Here is a 14,012-nt window from a genome sequence, read left to right as displayed (position 1 = left end):
AATTGAAAGAGAGAGAGAAAAGAAAGGAAGGAAGGTAGAAGAGAAAGAAGAAATCCCACTGATATCTTTAGAGAGGGAGGCAAACCATAAAAGACTCTTAAATGCAGAGAACAGGGGTGCCTGGGTGGCTCAGTCGGTTAAGCGTCCAACCGACTTCAGTTCAGGTCATGATCTCACGGTCTGGTCTGTGGGTTCAAGCCCCGGGTTGGGCTCTGTGCTGACAGCTCGGAGCCTGGAGCCTGCTTCGGATTCTGTGTTTCCCTCTCTTTCTGCCCCCTCCCCCGCTCACGCTCTGTCTCTGTCTCTCTCTCTCTCTCTCAAAAATAAATAAAAACATTAAAAAAAATTAAATACAGAGAACAAACTGAGGGTTGATGGGAGTGGGTTAAGGAGGCATTAAGGAGGGCACTTTTCAGGATGAGCACCGGGTGTCATACTTAAGGGAGAATCACTTCAGGGTTCTACTCCTGAAGCCAAGACTACACTGTATGTGAACTAACTTGAGAATTAAAAAAAAACAAAAATCTCATTGATATCTTTAATATTGACTCACATGTTAAAATGATTATATATATATATATACATACATATATATATATATATTGGGTTAAATAAAATATTAAAATTAACTTTGCTTCTTTTTCTTTTTTTTAAATTGGCTACTAGAAAAAATGTTGTATATGCAACTCTCATTATATTTCTATTGGGCAGTGCTAATCTAGTGCAGGGTTACTTGACCTTGGCACGATTGGCATTGGAAAACTATGGGGGGGGGGAGTTTGTTCTGTGCATCGCAGGATGTTTAGTAACATCTCTGGCCTCTACTCACTAAATGCCAGTAGTACCTACACCACTTAAAAATGTCCCTAGATAGTACAAAATGTCCCCTAGAGGAGAAACCACTGCTGGCTGAGACCACTGGTCTAAAGAAAGTCCAACATTTGGGCTTTGAGTGGAAGAGAAAGAGCTGCCAAAGGAGACTGGGAAGGAACAGCCAAGGAGGTGGAGGAGAGCCAAGGGGGGTGTTACAGCAGCCAAAAGAGTGTTTCAAGTACTTGGTCATGATCCTTTAAAATGTCAGTCAAGTCACGTCACTCCCTGCTGAGAACCATCCATAGGTTTGCCATCACATTCAGAATAAATGCCAACTGCTTACCATGGCCTCTACATAGGGTGACTATATAATTTAGCATCTAAACCTAGGGCACCCTTGAGAGTGAAAGGAGGCAATAGTAATAACTATGCCGGGACAGCCCAAGGCATGCAGATGTGTATGGTCATCCTAAGCTCTGGCCCCTGCCCTTGCCTTGCTCACTCAGCTACTAGAACCTTCTTGATGCTCCACCAAGATTTCAGGTTTGTTGCTACCACATGGCTTTACGTTTGTTGTTCCCTCTACTTGGAACCCTCTTCCTCCAGATCTTCTTAGATTACCTCACTTTGTTCAGGACTTTACTCAAACATGACATCCTCACAGAGGATCCTCCTGACCTCCTATCTAAAATAGCCACCAATCCCCTAGTCACTCTGTGTCCCCTCCCTCACTTCATCTTACTTTGCAGCATCTATTAATGTCACTGCCATTATATTATGTATGTTGATATATTTGTTTAAGTGATCCCTACACCCAGGGTAGGGCTTGAACTCACAACCCCAAGATCAAGAGTCACATGCTATACTGACGGAGCCAGCCAGGTGCCCTGATATATTTGTTAATTGTCCGTGTCCCCAACCAGAAGATAAACTCATTGAGGGTAGAGATTTGTCCCTTTCGTTCACTGCTGACTCTCCAGCACCCAGCACAGTGTCTGGCATGTAGTAGATGCACAATAAATAAATACTGGATGGCAGAATAAACTCATTTGAGAAGCTTGTCTGTGATGGCAGAGGAAGCTAGGACAATAGCTGGAGGGTGATGTAGAATCCAGGGTTTGTTTGCTTCTGCTTTTGTTTTGTTTTAAGATGGGAAAGAGTAGAGTATGGATCCAGTAGCAAGGACTTTTATGAAAAGGCTTCCAGCTTGACAATGGAGTTCCCGGGGGTGGGGATCATTTTTGTTGTTCATGACTACGTCCCTTAATACCTAGGAAAGTGCCCAGCTCATAGTGGGCATTCTAAAATAGTTATAAAAGAAATAAATGAGGGGCGCCTGGGTGGCGCAGTCGGTTAAGCGTCCGACTTCAGCCAGGTCACGATCTCGCGGTCCGTGGGTTCGAGCCCCGCGTCGGGCTCTGGGCTGATGGCTCGGAGCCTGGAGCCTGTTTCTGATTCTGTGTCTCCCTCCCTCTCTGCCCCTCCCCCGTTCATGCTCTGTCTCTCTCTGTCCCAAAAATAAAAAAATAAAAAAATAAAAAAAGAAATAAATGAAGTAATGATGATGTTGATAACACAATTCTATTGCATTTACCCTATTCCAAGCATCGTACCAAGTATTTTGACATCTGTGAACTCGTTTACACCTCACAGCAGTCTTAGAGGTTACTGCGACTCTCTATTATAATCCCGCTTTTTTGAGACATAGGGAAGTTAAATAACTTCCCCGAGATCACACAGCCAGTAAGCGGTCGAGCTGGGATCTTACCGAGGCAGGCTGGCACCAGCTGGTAACCACTGCATCCTGCATCAGAGTGGGGGAAACCAAGCAGGAGACTCCTGCATCAGGCCAGGCAGTAGGGACTGGTTTCAAGGTGGAAGAAGAAGGAACAAATCCAAGTGATGCTGGATCGTTGTCTGGGTGACTGAGTGAGTAAAGGTGACAGGCACCAATGGGAACACAGGAGAAGGTGAGAGGTTCAGTGTGGCCATACTGTTTGTGAGACCCATGGAATACTGGTAGGAGAACCTGGAAAGAGGCCTGGCCTGGAGTAGACTGGAGACTGGTAGACTGGAAACCATGGGGGTACAGGAGATACCCAGGGCAGTTAGTGCAGAGCAAGAGGGAGGAGACCTGGGATAGAACCCTGGGGAGTAGCAGGGAACTCTGGGAACGCTGGGAAGTCTGGGAAGGGAAACTCTGGGAAGAAGGAGGAAAATCAGAAAAGAATGGAGTGCCAGGGGCCAAGGCCAGAGAAGACCAAGAACAAGCTCTGGGTCACCAGTCCAGGGACTCAAAGAGGAAGATGTGCAGTCACAAGGTCACAGAGGCCCTGGCCTGAATGGGTGGGTCAAGGCAGTGGCCAGATCCGTGGATTGGGAAGTGTCTGTGGGATGCAAAAGCAGTTTTGAAGAAGAGGCAGGTCCATGAGAGAGCCCAGCAGAGCCTCAGGAGGAATTTGCTTGCTGATGGAGGGGAGTCAGGAATAGGCAGAAGGGTGAGCCCCGGGGAGCCTCAGTGCAAAGGGAGGGAGGCAGAGGCGAGACCTCTGCTCTCCCCACTTACCCTGTCCTCCCTACCCCAGAGCTGAGTAAGCCGGGAGATTTCCAGAGGCAGGTATCAGCTCTCGTGATACTTCTCCAATGTCCGGCCCCCACCCTAGGTCACTGCCGTCTCCTCTTGGGGCTGGTATTCAGATTCCTGAATGGACATGGCCAGAGCTCCAGAGAGTTAGGTTGCATGAGACCTCTGCTGGGTCTGGCACCGAGCCTCTGACTGTTGGGTGGTAGCCGTATCTGGGGGGTGGATGGGTGGTGCAGAGATGCTCAGGGCAGCGGTTGGGAGTTACTAGTTGTGCGGAAATTTCTTTTTAAGCTTTTTTATTTACTTTGAGGGGGGAGGGGCAGGGAGAGAGGGAGAGAGAGAATCTCAAGTTCGACGTGGGGCTCAAACTCCCAAACCGTGAGGTCATGACCTGAGCCAAAACCGAGGGTTGGACGCTTAACCAACTGAGCCACATAGGTGCCCAGCGGTGCAGTAATTTTCGTCAGTCTCTGGGACACAAGGGCAGGACGCAGGTCAGGTTTGCTCACGGTCAGCTCCCCTGTGCCTAGCAATGTCTGGCACTTGGTAGGTGTTTGGTAAGTATTGGCGGAGTGGGAGTGATGGGGAGGTCAGCTGGGGGACTCCTGAAGTCGTCTACCTTCTCTGTGGAGGAGGTGGTACCTGGCCTCTTGGGAAACAGTAGAGTCACAGTGGGCACAACCCGGAGCCAGGGTCTGGGGGGAGATGCCAAGGAGGGAGGGCTGGAGCACCTGGGTGCCACTCAGTCTTCCCTCACCCCTCCACTTGTGTCTGGGGACACTGAGACCCACAGAGGGGCAGAAACATCTGGAGGGCCTCACGGTGAGGCAGCAGGTGAGCCTGGATATTAGAGGCCTTCCTGTGCCTTGGTTTTCTTATCTGTAAAATGGGATGATAACACAGCTGCCCACTCCTTAGGCTTGTTATGAGGATAAAATGAGGTAAGATGCATAAAATACCTGGTGTTTAGGGTGAAAACTTGGAAATGTTAGCATTTGGGATAAGCCTTTGTCTCCATACATTTTCTCTCTGGGAGCTTCATCTGCTTTCATGGCTTTACCTCCTTTAAGCCAACTTTGGTTCCCAAATTTATATCTCTAATGCAGACATTGTTTTCAGAGCTTTGTACCCATGTATCCAACTACCCGGAGTCTTTTTCCTTATACTCGTGTTGGTCTGCCAATGTGCCAAGATCTTGAGGGATGGTGTGCCGGGCCTGCCCAGGGCCTCCCCCAGGCTCTCTGTGCCAAGGACCACTTCCACAGGGCTCCCAGCCCAGATGTCAAGCATCCCCATCAGCACTTTCCTGCTTGCTGTTCCGTCCTGAGAACCATCTGAGCCTCTTTGCCTCACCCCCTCCCTGACCCCTGCTCGTCCCAGGCCCTTCCTGTCCTCCCCTTGCCCTCCTCCCCTGCTCCCCTGGGACCTATCAGTGCTCACTCCCCACCTCCACAGCTGCTGCCACAGCTGGTCGCTGACGGAATGTGCAGCTGCTGAGAGCCACATGTGCGGAACAGGCAGTGCGCAGCTACCCCTGGGGCCAAGCGGAGGTGGGGGTGGGACCATCTGTCTGTGTCTGTTCATCCATCTACACCACACACACACACACACACACACACAGAGTCCTGCTCTCCTTCTCCAGGGAAGGTGGTGGACAGTATTGGTTTGGACCCCTTCTCTGTCCCTGGGCTGCAGAGTCCATGCTCCATCTACAGGGATCCAGTGGTCCCAGCTTGGGGGTCCCTGAGGGCAGACTGGCTGGGCTGGTTTAGCTGTCCTGGTGCCTGTATCCTCCCTGCCCCTGTGTGTAGGCAGCACTACCTCTGCCCCCCGCCTCCCCCTCCCCGAGACTGCCAAAGACCAGAATGGCGGCCTGGGTGATCAGAGCCTCCCTTGCTTTTCCAGACCCTGGGGGGTGGCCCGCAATGGAGGAAGCCAGAGGCCTCAGACACATTCCAGAGCCCCCTGGGCAGCGCCTGAGGCTCCAGAGGAGTCTCAGCCCTGGGGCAGCGCCAGCGGCATCTGTCCTGGTTCCCACACTCTGGCCTCTGGAATCTCTGCGAATTTCTCTTCCATGTGTGCATGATGTCAGCAGGACAAGGACGCTGGGAGTGGAGGGGAGGGGGGTGGACTGAGGACACTTTGCTCCCTGAAGTCAGATGGCTGTGAAGAGTGGAAACAGGGGAGAGTCCACCCAAAAAAGAAGGGGTGACTTGACCTCTTGCTCCCAAGCCTGACTGGGTCCCGACACTGCTCAGTACATTCCTCTCAGAGCCCCCTGCCATCTCTGGGGCCTCAGTTTCCTCATCTGTAAAACAGAAACAAGACTAGCAGCTACCTTCCTAAATGTAATATGAAGGCTATAAAATCTTGACCCTTGGGGGACGCCCTTCATGCTCTAGGCACAGCTCACCCTCTCATCACTTCCCTGACCTCTACCCCACTCCTGCCATTTTTCATATGTTTTAGGACATATAATATACGTTCATACTTCTGAGTCTGTATTCTGTCCATCTTGAAAGACTTTCTCTTTATCTGGAAAATTCCCACTCAGCCTTCAGAACTCAGCACTTGAGTCTGTCTCCAAGAAGCCTGTCCAGCCTCCCTTGGGCACTGCTACTGCCCCTTTGTACTTCTTTGGTGCCCTCTGTGGTAGCCTGATCTTCCTGTACTGCTGTTTACTTCCCCTGACTATGGCCTTCAGGAAGCTGTCCTTTCTGGGGCTGATGGCCACTCTCAGGAGCCCAGGCACAGCACCCACGACATGCGGGTGTCAGAACATAATCAGGACATGGCTGTATGCGTGGCCCTCACCCAGATGCTACCAGATAGAGCTCCCCACATATCCCCACTGGTCTGGTCTTAACAGGAAGAGGGAGTAGCATAGTCCTTACCAGCTGCCAAAGCATTTCTTAAACCCAGAAAACAGCCACAGTTTCCCTTCCCCTACCCAGGTCAGCCAAGTCAAAATCCTACTGTAGAGATGGGGAAAATTGAAGCCCAGAGAAGAGAAATTGGTAGTAAAGAGTATATTAGAATTCAGGGCTCCTACCCTAGTCTAAGGCTCTTAGGCCCTTTTCCCACCCCTAACTCCCTCCTGGAGGTTAGGGCTGGGAAGTGATAATGGGGTCAAGGCAGGGCCCCATTGGTTTGAATTGGATTCCACCATGCTCCCTGGTACTGACAAGGAAACCTCACTCTATTGCACCGTTAGTGATGATGGAGAATTTTAAGACCATCTGGCACAAGCCATCCTGGGGGTAGATGGGTGTGGGCCCTGGGGCCCAGAGAGGGTGTGTCAGTTCAGGTCTTCTAGGAGACATACCCTAAGGTGAATTAGAGGTGCAAGAGACTCATTAGGGAAACCACTTGTAAGGATAAAGGGTGGGAGCAGGGATGAGTAGGAAGATCCTTTTGAGCCTGACACCTGTGAAAGACAGGGAACAGGAAGGAGGACTGGGTAGGAAGAGCCTCACACTTCAGTACAGCTCTGACAAGGCCTTGGTCAGGCCTGGGGTAGAGATTCCCCATTAGGGGAGTCCCACAGCCAGCAGAAATAGCCCGACTCTAGTTTCTCCATTGTGCCCAGTCACTGACTGAGGGCAGCCCCAGGAGACCATGCTGTCTACTTCCTGAAAGTCACGGTGGATCTGAAGTTACAGCCGCTGGAGACTGTTCGCTAATGACAGCCCTTGCCGCCGCTTCTCTTGAAGGCACAAACGAGTGAGGTACCCTCCCGGCAGCTGCAGAGGGTCCGTGCTTTGCAAGGTCACCCAGCCCAGCAAGCAGGTGACAAGTTCACACTCCTGGGATGTGGCTGCACTGTCCTAACATGGGGGTGAGCTTTAAACCACTTGGATCTTCGCAGGGCTTCCAGGGGATGCTTTGCCAGAGGAATGAAAGAATGACGATTCAGAGGAAGTCAGGTGAAAACATGGTGTTTCAAAGGGAATAGCACTGAATCTAGAGCAACGGCCTGGCATGAAATGTCCTTTCCGCAACTACTAGTGTGTGTCCTCAGACAAGTTCCTTCTCCTCTCTAACACTTGGCTTTCACCCTTGCAAGATATGGAGGAGAATATCTCATTCATGCTTCCCCTGCCCAGATCCAAAACAGTCGGGCAAAAGGAACAAGTATTTGTATCTCTGTAAAGATGGCTCTTCTTCTTACACAGGTGCCCATTAAAGGCCACTCCTCAAACTTTCCCCTTGGAGTAACCCAAGTGGCAGAATATCATTTGTACGATCTCTGAGGTTCAAGGGGACATAGCTCAAACTAACAATGAAAGCTCAAAAAATTTTTTAAATGTTTATTTATTTTTGAGAGAGAGAAACAGCACGAGCAGGGGAGGGCAGAGAGAGAGAGGGAGAGAGAGAATCCCAAGCAGGCTCCACGCTGTCAGTACAGAGCCTGATGTGGGGCTCCGTCCCACAAACCGTGAGGTCGTGACCTGATCCGAAATCAAGAGTCAGACATTTAACCAACTGAGTCACCCAGGCACCCCCAAAGCTCAAATTTTCTGGTGTGTGTTTCATCTTAAAAATATACAGGAGAGAGTTAGTATAGAGTAGCACTTAAGATACGGACAACTTGAGTTTAAATCAAGCTCTGTGAATTACTGACTATGGACTCTGGGTGAGTTACTTTACCTCTCTGAATCTCAGTTTCCTCCTTTGTAAAACAAGATAATAGCTAGTACCTACTCCATAAGGCTATTGTGAAGATCAAATTAATTGATTTATATGAAGTGCATAGAAAATCTATTATATTTACTGTTATGATGTGAATTTGTCATTTATTCCTCGAGTTACTTGTTCATAAAAAAAATTTTTTAATGACTTATTGGCAAATAAAACTGACCACCAATAAGGAAAAGGAAAGAAAGGCAAAGAAGTAGAACAGTTAGTTCTCAGGTCTCAGCCCTCAGGTCTTTCAGCTTTGCAGGTTGAAAAGTGAGGGCACAACAGAGGAGATAGAATTATGTGCCTGATTTCTCCATGCCATTGTTCCAAGGCACAGTCACACTTCTTCCATGTTGTAGGGATTTTGCTCCCAAATCCAGCCCAAGATCCTGTCAGAAAGTGGAGGATTCAGTTAGGGCACCAGAGAGTTCAGTCTGTTTGCTCAAGGCCTGGGCAGGTGGAGATGTTGGACCACCAGCTCTCCCACCACCCCTCTGCACCCTGCCCTTTCCCTCACCTTAGACATGGCCCATCAGCGACAACCAGGATAAACAACTCCGGTACCGCTGGCCTTATGGGCATTATAAAAACTTCACAATGAGACGGAGACATCTCAGAACACAAAATTTCCATGACGTTCCCAAGTAGGTGACCTCAGGACCCCTCAAGGAATCTGCTGGATGGGAGGTGTGAGGAAGGAAGTGGATGAGGAGTCACATTTCTCCTTATCCCTGGTCAGGTGGGAAGGTGGAGAACTTCAGGCTGGAGAATCAAGGAGGTACAGTTGGGCCTAGTCTTGCTTGGAGGCAGTGAAATGGCTAAGATAAACTTGGAGGTCCCCAGTTATACCAGGCTGATGGGTGTAATGGTATGTGGGACTCAACCTCCAGGATGGCCCCCGATTATCTCCACTTCCTGGTGTTGACACCCTTGTGTAGTTCCCTCCCACACTGTATCAGGTTGGTCTGGGTGATCAATAGCACATGGTAGAAGTGATGATATGTCACTTCTGAGGCTGGGTCTTAAAAGACAGTCTTTTAAAGTAAATTTGCCTTGCTCTCTCTTGGATTACTCTGGAAGAAGCCATAGCTATATCATGAGGACACCTGGGCAATCCCATGGCAAGGAACTAAGACTACCTGCCTACAGCCATGTGAGTGATCCACCTTGGAAGCAGATCGTCCAGCCCTTGACAAGTCTTCAGGTGACTTCAGTCCCAGCCAACAGCATGACCACAACCTCCTGAGACACTCTAAGCAAGAACCACCCAGCTAAGCTGATCCTAGATTCCGGCCCCAAAGAGACCGTGAGATAATAATTGTTTGTTGCTCTAATCTGCTAAATTAATTGGCATAATTTGTTACAAAGCAATAGATAACTAATGTGCCATAAGGCTTCCATGCCTTTGGTTTCCTACCCAGATGGGTGATCCTTTGGTGATCTTTTTAGGAAGGATATTCAAAATATTTTACAACCAGTTCCGAAATGACATTGGCTGCAAACAGCTGGCCCAGTCCTAACAGACCTGAATTTGACTGTTCAATTATAGGCACATTTATTGACACCCACTTAGGGCTGGGGGACCCCAAAATGAAGCGGGAGATTCTCCTTTGGGATATGGAAGAAAGAACTATGGGCCTATCTAGGATGCAAGGGAGAAAGTGATCTATCCCTTATGATATCCTGGGTTTTGAGAGAGCCTAGTTGAGGAAGTTGTATTTGGGATGAGTCTTGACAGGACCTCAGCAGAGGGGAAGTCGAGTAGCAGCAGAAATGAGGGCGGTGGACAGAATGGTGGAGAGGTATTGGCCCCGTGTCAAGGGGGCTGTGGAGGGGGCTGAGGAGTAGGGGGAAAGAAATGTGAAGGCTGAGGCAAGAGTCTGAGTCATGCCCTTCCTCCTCCATCTCACACCCTCTCTTATCTCCTCTTCTTCTCCCACCCCATTCCACCCTCCCTTGGTAGTTCCAGATGGGAACACTGAGTCCATTGAGCCAAGAGCACTATCAGGAAAAGCGTGCCTTCTGATGGGTTCAGGCTGTAGAATCTCCCCTCAGGGTGGTCTTCATGTGGGGGAAGGTCTACAGAGAGACACTGGACCTGGATGCAACTGATCTCAGGCCTGCTCACTACATGAAATGCCACTGGCATTTCTTGAGAGGACCAGTTAGTAAATATAATTGTGAGGAAGGAAAAGAAGACAATAGAAATTTATCTTAAAAGTCATCTATTTATTTGAATGGCTTTTATGAGGCAGAAGCTCATGTTGTAAAATTCAGGTATAGGACCAGCATGAGGAATGAGAGGGATCCACACTGACAAGCACACAGCACCCTGTATCACGTGACTGGGTAAATTCTGTGAGCCCGACAGAGCTGGGGCCCGGGGAGGGCTGATGGCAGACCATAGAGGGGCTGAGCTGAAAACGTATGAGCTGTCTCACCCCCTCCTCAGACAAGGGAACTCACATAGATAACAAAGCGCATGCTCCAACCATTTAAGGAGGCACTTAGGAGATTTACCATAAAAAACAACCCAAGGAGGTTAGGTTGTAAGGAAGACCAGGGCAGCCCATGTTTGCCAAAGATATAAATAGACCTATAAAGATATAAATAGGGCTTCAGTCAGGTAGATACAAGCATACTATGTATAAGGCTTCACTTTAAATCTTGTTCTATATTGAGGGGGGGGAGGGGACTGAGATGCTTTTTAAGTAGAAACCAGAAGCTAAAGATACACATGCTAATAAAGTACTTGATATGCACACAGTTTAAAACACACAGGGATGAACTAGGTTATCTCTGAGGTCTCTTAAAGATCCTAAACTCTGGGAGCCTGAGTGAAATACCCTTACATGCTCAGTTAGTCGGTTCTGAAGAACCCAGTTCACTGGGCCTGGGCCAGAAGGTGCAGACAGGCGACTCCAGGGCTGGCTTGAGCCTGCAGGATGTGTTTTGTTTGGCTTGTGCAGTGCTTTCCAAATTCAAAAGAGTTGCCAACATTTAAAAGTCCAGATTTTTAGCTTCTCTTGAAAAATGGGGTGGGGATATCTGGCCACACCAGCACACATTCCCATGTGGCAGAAACCGTGTCAGACAACAGCATATGCACGCTCCCTTTCACTAAAGACTCTGCCTCTGTTCTCTCATTTATGTTTCCTGCCTGGTCCATGGAGGCCCTTGTGACCAGGCCCAGACACCCAGTCCATGGTGACCTCATGATTTTCTACCTGGTGGAAGCTACAAGCTTAGCCTTGAGGCCTTTATCCTAATTCCATGGTGGACCCATCTTAACAGTGGACCCACGGAGGCATTTTCACCCACAATCCAGGAGTATGGGAGGCAGTAACCCCAGTCTGTAGAACTTTCATTTGTCTGACAGGGACCTCTAATCCTAAGAAGATGAATAACTGAAAAGTTGCCAGCCATATTTCACTTTCATAAATTCAATCCCAAAGGCTTTGGGGAGATACTTCCTGATCAAGGCCAAGAGTTAGTCATTTCTGGGCCAGACTAGAACACCCAAGCAGAGAAAGGAATCCCAGACTAGATCGGGCTGGGCCAGGGGAGCAGGGAAGAAGGTAGCTTTTCTGGCCATGACCATGAGATGACCAGGACAGCTGCGTGAGGTTGGCAGGTTTTGCAGGTGTTAAGAAAGCTCCACTCATGTCATAGTGTGAATGACACCATTTGGATTCATGCAGTATACAATCTGCCCAACTGTACATGTTAACCCTGGGACTATTAGGGGGAAAAAAGAAATAAGTGGAAATGGTGAGGCAAATGCAGTCCAAAGGGGTGTCCTAGCACAGATTCTACCACTTCTTTCCCAAGACTGCAGGGTGTAGGACTGGGAGGTAGAGGATTATAAGTCAAGATCTTGTTGGCCAGAGTCTGGAAGCTGGCAAGAAAGATAAGTGGCCCCCATGCTGCACATGTGCAAATGCCCATGAGATGATGGGAATGGCCAGAAGCAGTCCCAGGAAACAGGGCTGGCCATAGTATGGGGGGCCCAGGATCCTTAGTTAACAGAGATAACCATCCTGTCCACTGTCCACACACACACACACACACACACACACACACACATACACACACACACACACACAGTTGTCAGCAGATATATCTGACCCATTACACGCTCACATAAACAAACATACATGCAGTTTTTATCCTGTTGTACACACTCAGATGAATGTGTCCAAACACACAATCACAGTGGTTGCTGGTAAGAGCAATCAGCTTGTCACACAGGAAATTTTCAGTCCTTTCCTGCAGGAATCTAGCACAGCACCAACTAACACAGGAGACAAAAATCAACCCCTGAATAAAACCACCAACTCTGGCCTGTAGTGCCATCTTCTGGTGGGACGGGGTATTGTACTTTGCCTCAAAATGGTGAAACCCAGTAGTTTCCCAGGCACGGGATCCAGGGAAGCCACCAGCCCCAGGATGCCATCCCCCCTCCTCCTTGTGTTCTGCCCTAGTGGGGTGAGACCCCGGCATCCTGAGTTGTACCACGGCATCAGAGAATGAACATTCAGGGCCTTGAATGCCCTCTGGAAAGCAATGCCCAACACCAACAGGGATGTCAAAATAGGGTTTCATCTTTCATGCCAACTTTAACTCACTGGTAGGGGCCGCCTGGAAGGCTGGATTGAGAAGGCTTCTGAGGCCAAGTCTGGGCATATGGGAGAAGAGTATCACGATGGAACAGTGATGTCTACAGGTGGGACCACTTCCACACTTGCCATTCTTGCAGTGGATTCTGCAACCGTGGTAAGTTCCTAAACCTGCAGGGTCCTAGATTTCTCGTGATGCACAATTCCACCACGAGGGTATGCGTGTTTGTCGCTCACACCCGCATAGCACAAGACAATTGCCACTCTGACTTTTGCTGGAGTTTTATCTCTTGCTTGATCAGTAACATCTGCGCCAGCTAAAGCCCTCACTGAAACTCTTCATGAAGAACTTGTTCTTGCTTCCACAGAAAGCTTGCAAGTGACCTGTCAGATCAGAGTGCTGAAGTCAACATTGGGCACTTTGCTTTATCCAAAACTAATATTTAGCGAAACCCATCCATCTACCAGCACTTGTCACTTCCCGAGAGGCCCCATGAGGGCAATGACAAACTTACAAAGCCATGTCGGTCAGGTGTTGGACAGCCATCTGGGCTCAGCCCTCGCCAGGGGTCCCGCTCCCTGCTCCTCACCCGTCCGTTTAGGAGGGCACGTTCAAGTCAAATTTGCGCATCAACAACACTTCAAATTACAACAGGCCATGGGTCACTTGAAAATAGTCAAAACTTGAAATCTAAAATCCTCAAATGCCAAGAGTCGGTTGCAGTCAACGTCAAGGCACTTAGCTGGGTGGGGCCTGAAATTTTCTGCAACCCTAATGATGCTCATTGATGGACATGGAACCCCCACCCCCATGCTCCCCTTTCTGGCAGTAAAACCAGCATCTAACTCCACTGCTTAGGTGGATGTGAGCTGGTCTCTCCCAGTATGGGGCAAACTGGAGATGTTTGCCTTAGCCCAGGGTCAGATAAATATTTTCAGCTCCTTGTTCTCTGTTGAAAGAAGTCAACTCTGCTGTTGTGTGCAAACGCAGCCATAGACATATGTGAACCAACGGGCATGGCTGTGTTCCAATAGAAGTTTCTTTACAAGAATAGGTGGTGAGCTAGGTGTGGCCCATAATTTGCCAAACCCTTCATTAGCCCAATACAAAGGTCTTCAAGCTGGGTTCCAGGGAAGGGCGGCGGCGGGGGGCGGGGGGGCGGTGGGGATGTCTGGAGGTGCTTCAGGAGTTCTACAAATGTTTGGCTCTAATTTAAATCCCTCTTAGCTATTTAGGAAACTGCAACAAACATGTACCCACTTTGTCATGAAGCTTCTCTGGCCACCTCTATGCTGTCTGGGCTGGATGGCAG

Source organism: Prionailurus viverrinus, chromosome C1 (genome assembly GCF_022837055.1).
Source record: "Prionailurus viverrinus isolate Anna chromosome C1, UM_Priviv_1.0, whole genome shotgun sequence".
NCBI classification, from domain to species: Eukaryota; Metazoa; Chordata; class Mammalia; order Carnivora; family Felidae; genus Prionailurus; species Prionailurus viverrinus.
Note: the sequence above shows the minus strand (reverse complement) of the source record.